The sequence below is a fragment of the Epargyreus clarus genome, unplaced genomic scaffold (genome assembly GCF_041222505.1).
Source record: "Epargyreus clarus isolate Ecla_fem2 unplaced genomic scaffold, WU_Ecla_fem_2.2 ptg000032l, whole genome shotgun sequence".
Taxonomy (NCBI): Eukaryota; Metazoa; Arthropoda; class Insecta; order Lepidoptera; family Hesperiidae; genus Epargyreus; species Epargyreus clarus.
Genome location: NW_027332237.1, coordinates 4,025,132 through 4,038,018, shown reverse-complemented (window position 1 = coordinate 4,038,018; position 12,887 = coordinate 4,025,132). Strand labels below are relative to the sequence as shown.

Genomic DNA, 12,887 nt, shown 5'->3' with positions numbered 1-12,887 from the left:
GTAAATAAAAACTGTCTTAGCCCGTTTGCAGTCAGTACCATAATTCCTAATAATCCATATATTCCTAATATTCCTTTATTACTAATATTTCCTATTCCTAATATCCTTTGTACTCTCTTAGATCTACATTACAATAGCTTCTTACAACTAGTTACTTGGCCAATTCAATATTCTTATTCTAGTTAACATTCCTTACAGTGAAGGTTAAATTCGCAGTTCGGCTATCAAATTAAAATGTAATACACAATTACATTACTTTTCTTAAGCATTACATTTAAATCTATATTGTACCTGTGTAGGTACATCACTATTCCACAAACTGAACACACTCGGGACTAACTACATTACGAGGTTAGTAAAGTTGATGTTGTGGCTTTTATTTTGGGGGAAATTTATAAAAATAAAATATAACTTATTTATTTCAACAGATAGAATTCAGAAGAGCAGATCATAAGTAGGACACCAGCCTACATCAGGGGGGGGGCTACCACCATATTTTAAAAACCATCATAGTTCAGAAAAAAGATATTTCCTCTTTAAAACATTAAAATCTTCCGTCATACACAGTTGAACAAACTTAAACCCTTATTAATTTTTCGCTTATCCATTGTATAAAACCAACTGAAATTGTCATATTTTGCTTAAATAGTTAAATTTCCTGCAAAGAAAGTAAAAATACGATTAAAATAATATTGTTTTAAGAGATAGTAGTATCCCCCAGAAGTGATAATTGCAACATATAGATAACCAGCTTCGTATAAACCAGTGGTTCTATCTGAAGCCCATTACATATTTTTATTACTTAAAGACTAAGGTGGTCGCCTCATATTTATTTCTACCTAATAACAGCAGTGTAAGGCGCTGCTGTGTTCCGGTTTGAAGGGTGTGGTAAGGGAGAAAGACTTTTCCGAGGCATTCCAGCTTACTCCTCAGGGGTAGCGGCGCATCTGTGGCCGACCTCAGGTAGGAATATCTAATCCTATCTGGGGTTTATTATAGATGTCCATGGGCGGCAGTAGCCACTTACCATCAGGTGGACTGCATGCTCGTTTGCTACTCTTATATTATAAAAAAAAAAAAAAAAATAGCTAGAAAATTATTTAAACAAGTAGCAATAGTAGTAATTTTCATTTGTTCCTTAGGAAAACATTTAGATAAAAAATAGTATATATCGGAGGTCAAAAACACGCGACCCAACGATTCATGAAAGATGATAATCGAAATTTATAAATGGTACTTTTTTTCGCCGATTTTTTGACGACCCGCGTGGCGGAGCGTTCACCGGACTGATGCGCAGAGGTTGGCATGCTAAATGATGAATTTAGGTTTCTGTTTCTGGGTCTGTGTGTTTGTGTATTTGTCTCTATGTGTATCCATAGCACCCAGTGAATCTTAGTGTGGGGCTATGTGTTTTGAAAGCGTTTGAAATGAAACCCGTTTTTACCATATTAAAAAATATGTAGCACATTTTGCACAAAAGGTTGCCGACCACTAGTCTACACGAACGAAGCCGCGGGATAAAACAGATTTCTATCCATAAAAGCTATTACAAGATTGATCGGTCATTTCGTGGAGAGCGGTCAAGCCAACATCGATCACACTGTGTTCGTATTGAAAGTTTCAAGGTAACATGTCACATATGACGTATGGTACTAATTGGACCGATATTTTGGAGCCTGTCCTGATATGAAAAGGGCTTTTTGCTTTATTTAGGGTTATAAAATAAAATGATGAAACGTGGTATGTGTAGAGTGTACATATATTTTTTTTTTTATAATATAAAAGTAGCAGACGAGCATGCAGTCCACCTGATGGTAAGTGGCTACTGCCGCCCATGGACATCTGTAATCAACCCTAGATAGGATTAGATATTCCTACCTGAGGTCGGCCACAGATACGCCGCTACCCCTGAGGACTAAGCTGGAACGCCTCGGAAAAGTCTGTCTCCCTTACCACACCCTTCAAACCGGAACACAGCAGCGCCTAACACTACTGTTATTAGGTAGAAATAGGTGTGGTGGTGGTGGTGCCGGAGTCGAACCACAAAGGGTTCTACATATCTAGTTATAATCCATTTTTAACCACATTTTAAGACAAAGTGGCAACTTTCTTGCCTAGTTATTGCTTGCGATTTCATTGGAATGAAGCTAATGAGACGTTGACGTCACGTTGTGAAAGTTATAAAATTTTTGTTCGACTCCGGAGCACCATCACTAGAAAGAAAGAAATAAAGAAAATTCGTCAATTTAATATTCGAAAAATATACAATAAACACAAATAGAAAATTGCATACAAAAAATATTATATTATTTTTTCTGACCGAAAAGGTCTCCCACTCAGCTTTAATGTTTCAGGTAAGCTTAGTCACCTAAAACGCTGGTATTCTGTGGAGCTTGTAACATCTAATTCTGCATAATAAGCAGTGGTAAGCGGTGCTGTGTTCTGGTTTGAAGAGTGTTGTAAGTGTGACATACTTTTCCGAGCTAAGTCCTCAGGGGTAGCGGCGCTACGGCCGAACTCAAGTAGGGATCTAATCTCATCTGAGATTGATTACAGAATTCTATGTTCAGCAGACGCCACTTACCAATAGTTCTACTGCATGCTCATAAAATAAAAAAGGATCGTATCATTGTGCTGACCCGAACAGATAAAAACTTAACAATTAGACGCCTTATTATCTAACATATTATCTATCTTGTTTATATTCTCTATCTTGCCTTTATGAAGCATGAAGACTTATCTTCAAACCTCATCAACGGCATTATACTTTATCTAGATAACGGAATTATTAGGAGATTGTTCAAAAGATTGATCGGCTCCATTCAAAGTTAGCGATTCTGCGACCATCCATCATATTCAGCTCAATACCATAAGACTGGCAAATTTTGATGTAGCACCATATTAGAAAGAAGACTCAAAATTTTGTGGACTAATCTGGATTATCTTGACGTAAGTAACATAATGAGCAAAATAATAATTATTTTAGTAACATTTGTTATTTTTGGTATTCCTTGAAAAAGGATTAAATAAAAATTATTAAAAGTAAGGATAGAAACTACTCTGTAACAATCCGCTACCAATATGTACGAGTATAATGGAATATTTTAAAGCAAGCCGTATGCGCCAACCTCCTTCAAGCTTCAAGCTTCTTATAAAAATATATACACCACCATACATACCACCACCAACACGTGTTTCGGTCCAAAACGGAGCATCATCAGTGTAAGTTGAATCTACACTGATTAACCTTTTAGCGTTTTAAAGCATTTTAAATCTATAATTAATCAAACAGGGAGAAACCATCATGACTTGTTATTGTGAATTTTCTATCTAGAAAATTTATAATTATTATTCAAAATGATTATACCAATAAAAAGCTGCACTTAGTTTCTTTTTCGGTTCTTCGCCACAACGAAACACGTTTCTAGAATTCTTAAATATGTTAAGAGTCCTGATAGATATGAATCAATTTTGAGTAAATAAATAAATAATAAATAAGTAAACTCTTTCTACACTTTCTACACACCAGAACGCTGTATCGTGGGTGCATGGACACACACAAAGATACACAAACATCCAGACCCAGATTTATCTAAATTAATCATTCTGATACTTGTCCGACCGGGGATCGAACCCGGAAACCTTTGCGCGTCAGACCGGTGACCGCTCCGCCACGCGGGCCGTAATGAGATTTGTATTTGACTTTGAAGCAACGTCTACGTAAAGGCACTAAGTTCTATCGATGAGGCAGACGGTCTCATACCTAACTCAATAAGCGATCGCAAAGGCTTCGGTAACGGCCATCGCCGCTCGCGGGCACTCAGCGAAATATATTCTAAGTGCGGGCATACATAACGCCAAACTACGAGTATTTGGTCATTCATTTTTTATTATTTTCATACCTAAAATCATAGATTAGTAAAGATTACACTCCTAACAAGAAAATGTATTCAGTTTTGAGAGTTGAAATAGTTGCGTAAAAAAGTTTTGCCACGTCTCCGTGCTAATATATCCCTAAAATAGTTGAAATAATTATTTAATTATTACGTAAATTACGTAATTATTACGTAAATTAGTTATATATTCGTAAATAATCTCTAAAAATGTTTTTATTTGTCAAGGATTCAAAAAAAGAACTTACTAAAATAAGCTGTTTGTGGCTTCATTCAATTTCAAGGCGGCGAAGTATCTTTACTAATCTATGCTTAAAATTGAAAATATATCTTTATCAAAAAGGTCATTGTAAACCAATATTCTCAAAAGGTTATTAATTTTTATTACATGCGATTTAATGCATGAGTAATCGCACTGATCGAAAAAAAAAAAAAACAAAATAGACCATAGTCCATCACGCTAGGCACATGCGGGTTGGTTAACTTTTTAAAAGATTGGACTAGCAAACGAAACTTATTAGTGATACGATTTTTAACCATATCAGCTCTACCACCTTTCAACACACCTGAATAAAAACATATTCTCCTTGACCTTTGAAGCAACTGATAAATAATTTCTTACACGTTAATAATAAAACCACCAAGCCTACAAAAAAAGTACTAAGCAAAGTGCCCTGGAATTCGAACCTCGAATCACAGTGTGAAATACTGAAATCCATACCACTAAGCTTTCACTAAATCTTAAACATTTTTTTTATAATATAGGAGTAGCAGACGAGCATGCAGTCCACCTGATGGTAAGTGGCTACTGCCACCCATGGATATCTGTAATCAACCCCAGATAGGAGATTCCTACCTGAGGTCGGCCACAGATGCGCCACTACCCCTGAGGACTAAGCTGGAACGCCTCGGAAAAGTATGTCTCCCTTACCACACCCTTCAAAACGGAACACAGCAGCGCCTAACACTGCTGTTATTAGGCAGAAATAGGTGATGTGGTAAATCTTAAACGTTAAAATTGTATCATTTTCACAATACAGAATGCATTTAAAAGCCTACCAGAGTATATCAAGAAAGCAACCATCTATAGCCTTCCATTACCTTTGGAACACAGAGGTCTGTGCTATAGAGAAATACCCAACAAGCTCGTAGAAGCCTGAAGTTAATTAGCAACGATGAAAGCCTCCTCGAGACTACGTAAGCTAAGAAACTGCGTAGGAATTCTTACATGCCTTTGAATGGTTAAGAATTTCTGTACCACAGAGTACCTTTTATTAGAGTTCCATACTCAAAGGGTAAAAACGGCATACTCTAGGCATATTGAATCCTGAAATTATTAAAAAATAAACATTAATGGACGCTTGATCCGGTGGGATCATATCTCCCATAAGAAAGTGTACCATGTGTACCCTAGCTATACTGTGGTTATAAAAGTTATTGTAAAAAAATCTACTACTATTAACACTATTCTATAAAGCAGACGTTTAAAAACATATGTAATGAATAGTTTAAAAGTGATACTTACCCAAAATAAGTTTACTAACCAATTATTTAATCAAAATGAAAACTTACGAAAAATATTTTCCTGCGACACGAAACAAACAATTATCCGCAATCTGCTTAAATATCTATTTGGCCAAGAGTACCAACTTTAGAAAGTTATAACGTATCATAGACAACCCATGTTGCCACACTTAAATCATATAGTGTTCACAGAAGCTCTGTAAATCCAGTGTACCTAGTCTCCCGTAAGGATCAAGTGTCCCCAGTCTCCCCTATATCTTATTTCTATCTTACCACACCCTTCAAAGCAGAACACAACAGCGCTTAACACTGCCGTTATTAAGAAGAAATAGGTGTGGTGGTGGTGCAGCCAGAGTCGAAGCACAAAGGGTTTAACCACCTTCAAATTTAACAAAACTATTATTCATTGGTAAATTTGACGTGTTCCATAAACAGTTACGTTCAAGTACGTATCCGTTCTAAAGATAATAATATATTCAGGTTATTTTCACTTGAAAATTAGGGTGCGTTTATAGACTTACCAATTTTGAGTAGGTAGATAAAAAAAAACACAAAAATCAATAATTGTTTGATTAGTTTAACAATAAATCTACTTCAATCTAGGGAGGTTGTAAATTTAGTTAATATCTTAGTCTAAATACTTACTATGGTCCAACAAGCGAGGTACTTTTGAAGGTGGTAGAACCCTTTGTTGTTCGACTCCGGCGGCACCACCGCCACACCTATTTCTACCTAATAACAGCAGTGTTAGGCGCTGCTGTGTTCCGGTTTGAAGGGTGTGGTAAGGGAGACAGACTTTTCCTAGGCGTTCCAGCTTAGTCCTCAGGGGTAGCGGCGCATCTGTGGCCGACCTCAGGTAGGAATATCTAATCCTATCTGGGGTTGATTACAGATGTCCATGGGCGGCAGTAGCCACTTACCATCAGGTGGACTGCATGCTCGTCTGCTACTCTCATATTATAAAAAAAAAAACTATCGTCACATATATTTCTAGCGTGAAGTAGTTCTTAAGTTTCGGTGGAAAGGCGTGAATTACATAAATAAGACAACTATCTTAGTATCTGTAGCCTCCATTGTCCTATATCCTGAAGCGATGGTAGTTTGTGTCAAAAAACCGCTTCTCAGGTCAAGTCGTATATGAATCAATTTTCAATAAATGAAACTTGAATTTGGACCTTATAAAAAGGGAATCCATTTTAAATTCAACTTCTCTATAAACGCACCTAAACTGAGCTGAACTCATAAACTAGAACAAGTAGGAAACTAGGTAACCAGGCCTTTTGAATTCCGAAAACCCCATTGGTATCATTTTAAAGTTCTACAGATATGAAAGATAAAATACGCGCAGAAAATCACACCGGTTTATGAACTGAAATCTATTTTAGACTTGCAAAGGGAATTATTCTTTAATAGTAATAGGGCGCAGTGGTTAAGAAATTCGGCCTCTTGATCGAGGGGTCCGAGGTTCAAATCCTAGGTACGCATCTCTGATTTTTCAAAGCTATGTGCGTATTAGAAATTAATTATCACTTGCTTAAACGGTAAAGAAAAACAACGTGAGGAAACCTGTATACCAGAGAAATCTTTAAAAAAAGTTTTCATAAGGTATGTGAAGTCTACCAATTCGCACTTGGCCAGCGCGGTGGACTATGGCCCAATCCTTCTCATTTTGAGAGGAGAGAAAGTAATGGGTTGATGGTGAGTAATAGAGTTCTTTTTGAAATAAGATGTTTTGTTAGGTAACGTTTGTTAACTTTCCTGTAGTCCCGAGACTAGAATAGGGCTATGGTATCTCCTGCCTGTCGAAAGAGGCGACTAAAAGGGGCCTTCCGGGGTTGCGGGCGGTAAGAGTGGGAGCTCGAACCGACCAGCAAACCCCGGGAAGGACAGCTGTATGTGTGGTCGCATAATGTTATCATCAGAAATCAGAATACAGAATCGTTTAACACTGCTGTTATGGTACAGAAATAGTTGTGGCGCTGGTGCCCCCTACGTCTAATCACGAAAGGTAACCTTTAAGTCTACCCGATACGTAATATTTAAGAAGTAATATGTGTGAGATGTGGAATGAGCTTCCTCCTGAGGCATTCCCGGAGCGCTATGACATGGGGCTCTTCAAAACAGAGCTCTCATACAAAGCCGACGATGCATTGGCAACTCCTCTGGTATTGCAAATGTCCATAGGCGGCGTTGACTACTTTCTATCAGGTAGCATGTCTGCCTAATCGTTAGGTTAGAAAATAAAAAAAGTATGCAATAACGCTCCTTTTTGAAATAGGAGCAATATTTTATGAGGAATATCCATAAAGTCTATTTCAGACAAAATGCACGCTCGTTAGCTACTTCAAACGCTACAAAAGATATGTCCAATGTCCTGTGCAAAAGGAAAAAGAAACATGATTGAACTAGAGCAGTGTCCCGGTGCCGCGACACCCGCATGCGGGTAAAGTGGTAAAAAATGCAAACGAGATGACGTCACGTTTCAAAGCTTGTTTCGCATATTCAAAGCGTGCATTGCTACGTGTTTGAATATTGGCACATGTTGAAGTTGTTGATTTAACGTGGTTATACGGACGAGGTCACAGACATAGACCGTGTCAGACGCGTACCGTGGCCGACTAAAATAGTATTTATTTATACAATGTGTATTAGTCTTCTTATATATAAAATTCTTGTGTCACAATGTTAGTTACCGTACTCCTCCGAAACGGCTTTACCGATTTTCACCAAATTTTATATGCATATTCAGTAGGTCTGAGAATCGGCTACTATCTATTTATCACACCCTTAAGTGATAAGGGTTGTCCACCCTCAATTTTTTTTTATTTATATGGCAACGCAATGTTTGCCGGATCAGCTAGTGTATTTTTATAATAATGCAGTACCAAATAAGCACTCTACCTGATGGTAAGTAGCTTTTGCGACCTATCTGTAATCAAGTGCAGATAAGATTAAGTCCTTCACGAGGTCGCCCACAGATGCGCCGCTACCCCTGAGGACTACCCTGGAATGCCTCGGAAAAGTGTTTCCCTTACTACACACTTAAAACCAGAACACAGCAGCGCTTAACGCTGCTGTTTTTAAGCAGAAATAGGTGTGGCGGTGATGTCGCGGGAGTTGAGGCATAAATGATTCTATTACCTTCAACTTTTCTTCTCTTAGATTCACAGACCTGTATTTGTTTAGGTCTGTGCTTAGATTTAAGAATATTCCACAACTATTAAATACTTGAAATTTAAATTAAAAAGGAGTAAATTTAAATACTGAATACAATACAATAGGTTTGTACTTAACGGATCGGGCTGAAATTTGGCATGCAGGTAGATGTTATGACGTAGGCATCCGCTAAGAAAGGATTTTGATCAATTCTAGCCCCAAGAGGATAAAATAGGGGATGAAATTACTTCGTAACGCGAGCGAAGCCGCGGGCAAAAGCTCATTAAACTATAAGTCGAACTTATCCACAATGGATAAGTGGACAATCTCAGATAAAACTTGGATACTATTTAGACAACAGAACTTACCAAACGGAGACAGCACATTTTGTATATCAATTTAAAAAATCTTTATATTTACTCAAACATGTAGGAAGTAAATTAACACGACAGAGATGTTGATACAGGGTTCGATATTAAAATTCGTTTTGGCCTCAAAATTGTAATTTCGTGTACGCAAGGCGGAAGAATTATGTAAAAATTGATATTTGCGCTGTGTCGCAAAAACCCGCGGGTGGTTGGGTTATAAAAATATTTTAAAGATCGTAGAACCCTACGAGGGTGGTAGAACCCTTTGTGGTTCGATTCCGGTGGCACCAGCGCCACACCTATTTCTACCGAATAACAGCAGTGTTAGGCGCTGCTGTGTTCCGGTTTAAAGGGTGTGGTAAGGGAGATAGACTTTTCCGAGGCGTTCCAGCTTAGTCCTCAGGGGTAGTGGCGCATCTGTGGCCGACGAGCACACAGTCCAACTCATAGTAAATCGTAAACGATTACCATACCAGGGACACCCAGTAATACCTACGCCCACATCCAGATTCAGAGAAATCTAAATTTATTATATCGGGAATCGAACCTAGATCCTTGAATGACGGAAGTCTTGGGATAATTCGCCTTGTTCTAATTATTATTCTGCAAGTGCACATTGGTAGACTGCACTTCGAATCTTCTTTCAAAAAATCTCTTCACAAAATTGTCACCGCTATATTGAATATAGACATAACATTGGAGGTTTGAACCCGGGAACTCTAATCAGAAGTTACATATCTCTAATCTAATAAGTAACTAAATAAAACAAAGGATGGGTTGCAACATATAACTTTAACGTTTACATAAGCCTATCCAACCGTCAAATCCAAGGTTTAAAAAATAATTAGTTGCACCATTTTATTTGAGGTTCTAACTACGTTATAACTAACACTTAACATTAACCGTATATTTCGATGCGTTAAATTTCTTGTATTTGTCAAGTTCCGTATCTGTCAACGACGACTAAAAATTGTAGTGACAGCGATACAAATGACATTAATCTTATATATAATATTCTCGTGTCACAATGTTATTTACCGTACTCCTCCGAAACGGCTTTACCGATTTTCACCAAATTTTATATGCCTATTCAGTAGGTCTGAGAATCGGCTACTATCTATTTTTCATACCCCAAGTGATAAGGGTTGTTCACCCTTAACATTTTTTTATTTATATGGCAACACAACTTTTGCCGGGTCAGCTAGTGATAACTAAGTTGGTGCAACACTGAATGGTCACATTCCATCGCTACCGTCAAAGTTATTGTTATATATAACTTTACGGGCTTACGATGCAACCCACCCTAATTGATATAACAAACATAAATTCAGTTATCATTTCGCATATCTTCCTCCAACGTAACAAAGCCCTACTTGAAAATTCCTAAGGGCACCAATTGACACCTCAAAGGAGAGGCCAGAGCTTAATAGACACTTTGGCAGCTTATATTCGTGGTCCGATATGATTAATGTGACCATTTATTCTTTCTTCGAAACGGGACATCGGTTTATTTATAGCAATTACTTTAGGAATAAAGTTGTGATTCTGATTGATATAATCAGCCAAGTGCAAGTAGAACTCGCTCACGGAGGGTTCGATACCACCAAATTTTTATTTTTTTGTATTAGTTATCAATGTAAATAAATAAATTCATTCATAGATAAAGATCGGTTTAATAGATAAAGCTAAAAACGCCGAAAAATAGCGTTTTTTAAACGACCCCAATTTATTTTTAAAATTATTTTTAAAATTTAAAATAATAAAAAATGAAGAATGTGTATATCTGTGTGTGTCTATGTGTGTATATGTGTTCAGGAGACGGAGCCAAGTGACAGATGGACAGACAGCGAAAATTTTGTAACAGGGTTCCGTTTTTACCCTTTAGGTACGGAACCCTAAAATAGGATAGTCCTGTTTAAAACTAAACGTATGGTCATGTCAGATATGATCTCTGCTCACGTGGCTCTTGTAATTTGATTTGCGGTTAGTCTCTCTGTTTTCGAGCAAAATGTATAGAACATTACGGTTTTTGCGTCATGACTCGATTTCTCGTAGGCCTCATAAATAGTCAATTTCTTATGCTTTTAGATACAAACAATTTATTTCTGCCTCCATACCTATTTCTGCCTATTAACAGTAGTGTCAAGCACTACTGTGTTCCGGTTTGAAGGGTGTGGAAAGGAAGACACACTTTTCCGAGGCGTTCCAGCTTAGTCCTCAGGGGTAGCGGCGCATCTGTCGACCTCAGGTAGGAATATGGTGATGGTAATTACCCATCTCTGCTATTCCTATATTATACTAGCTGACCCGGCAAACGTTATGTTGCCATATAAATAAAAAAATGTTAAGGGTGAACAACCCTTATCACTTAGGGGTATGAAAAATAGATAGTAGCCGATTCTCAGACCTACTGAATATGCATATAAAATTTGGCGAAAATCGGTAAAGCCGTTTCGGAGGAGTACGGTAACTAACATTGTGACACGAGAATTTTATATACGAGTATAAGGTATATAAGATATAAAATATAAAGTTGTAACTGTTCATCGACATCTTTACCTGACCCCAAATGTAATAGACCTCCTACTACTACTTCTCCTCCTACTCCTTCTAGTTTTTTTCTACTTTGAAATCAACTACTCAATAGCCTCACCTATTAACCACTTTGACCGGCCGTATACCCTTGAGTACAATAAGGTGACTAGCTGTTTTCTTCAGGAAGGTGGAAGAACCCTTTGTGGTTCGACTCCAGCGGCACCACCGCCACACCTATTTCTACCTAATAACAGCAGTGTTAGGCGCTGCTGTGTTCCGGTTTGAAGGGTGTGGTAAGGGAGACAGACTTTTCCGAGGCGTTCCAGCTTAGTGGCCGACCTCTGATAGGAATATCTAATCCTATCTGGGGTTGATTACAGATGTCCATGGGCGGCAGTAGCCATTTACCATCAGGTGGACTGCATGCTCGTCTGCTACTCCTATATTATTTAAAATAAATGTCTTATACTGGAATGTCAAAAAATTAAATTATTACTCAGTTGTTCGTATGGCTCGGAGAATCAACAGTGGAAGAACAAAGTTCTCGTGTGACATTTACGTACAGATAAAAATAAAAGGACTAGAAAACCATTAAATATATTTATAATAAAAAATGTACGCAGAGCGACGTTTCCCGTACCGGGAATCGAACCCGAGCCTCCTGGCTGAAAGCCAGGTATCCTAGCCACTAGACCATACGGGATATAACAAATTCAGTCAAAAACATGTATTGGTACGAGTATGACTGTCTTCAGACAATATTGTACAATAATATATATATTTCAATAACTTTAACAACAATTCTAGTCTAGTATTATAATGCCGCAAAATATTTTGTAGCTTAGCAACTATGAAGGTACCGAGCGCCATCTATCTATGGCTCGACAAACTTTTCAGTGGCGTGGCAGGGGCGCTCTCCGTTAACCCCGTGCCAGACATATTACAAGCATTTAAACACATATTTCAACAGATAGTTTAAAAAGTGCAGTGATAGCCTAGTGGTTAAGAACCCCTCTCGATCGAGGGGTCCGAGGTTCAAATCCCAGGCACGCACCTCTGATTTTCAAATTTATGTGCGTATTAGAAATTAATTATCACTTGCTTAAACGGTGAAGGAAAACATCGTGAGGAAACCTGCATATCTGAGAAATAAAAATCTTAAAGGTATGTGAAGTCTACCAATACGCACTTGGTCAGCGCGGTGGACTATGGCCTAATCCTTCTCATTCTGAGAGGAGACCCGTGCCCAGCAGTGGGACAGTAATGGGTTGATGAGCACATATTTAAATACTGTCAAGAACGGGTTTTTAAGTATTTGTTCAAAGCTTGCTTCAAATATTTGCACTTTGCCATTCGGTGTCGGTTTTTCGAGCGTACATCAAAGCGATCAAACTTCAAGTATGTGCGGAGC

General features: G+C 37.9%; 1 non-coding gene across 1 annotated transcript; it reads right to left on the bottom strand.

Moving 5' to 3' along the window:
• Positions 1-12,107: 12,107 nt before the first annotated feature.
• Positions 12,108-12,179, bottom strand: TRNAE-UUC (transfer RNA glutamic acid (anticodon UUC)). The gene has a single exon. It is a non-coding gene; the product is annotated as a tRNA-Glu (tRNA).
• Positions 12,180-12,887: the final 708 nt, after the last annotated feature.